General features: G+C 30.6%; 1 protein-coding gene across 1 annotated transcript in view; it reads right to left on the bottom strand.

Moving 5' to 3' along the window:
• LOC106867441 (allene oxide synthase-lipoxygenase protein) overlaps positions 1-330 on the bottom strand; it is a 43,106-nt gene that overhangs the window by 16,909 nt on the left and 25,867 nt on the right. The gene's annotated exons all lie outside the window — the stretch shown is intronic.

The following is a 330-nucleotide window of genomic DNA, read 5'->3' as shown; positions in this document are numbered from 1 at the left end:
ATATATATATATATATATATATATATATATATATATAAATAAAACAAATAATAAATGAGTATATGCATATATACGTACAGGTATGTGCATACCTACGTCTACCTGTATATATAAGTGCATATCTGGGTACAGGACATTGCAAACAAAACGTATACAAAAAAAATAATAACCAGAGTACAGAAAACACACAGGCCACACAGAACATTTTCCTTCATCAGCTACCCCCATTGTAACACAGGCGTTTCGAAGAGTAAGGGCAGGACGCATCGTTAAAATGGCTCTTCCCACGGAACACGAATATATATATATATATATATATATATATATATA

Source organism: Octopus bimaculoides, chromosome 20, assembly GCF_001194135.2.
Source record: "Octopus bimaculoides isolate UCB-OBI-ISO-001 chromosome 20, ASM119413v2, whole genome shotgun sequence".
Classification (NCBI taxonomy): Eukaryota; Metazoa; Mollusca; class Cephalopoda; order Octopoda; family Octopodidae; genus Octopus; species Octopus bimaculoides.
This window is presented reverse-complemented; position numbering and strand designations above follow the sequence as displayed.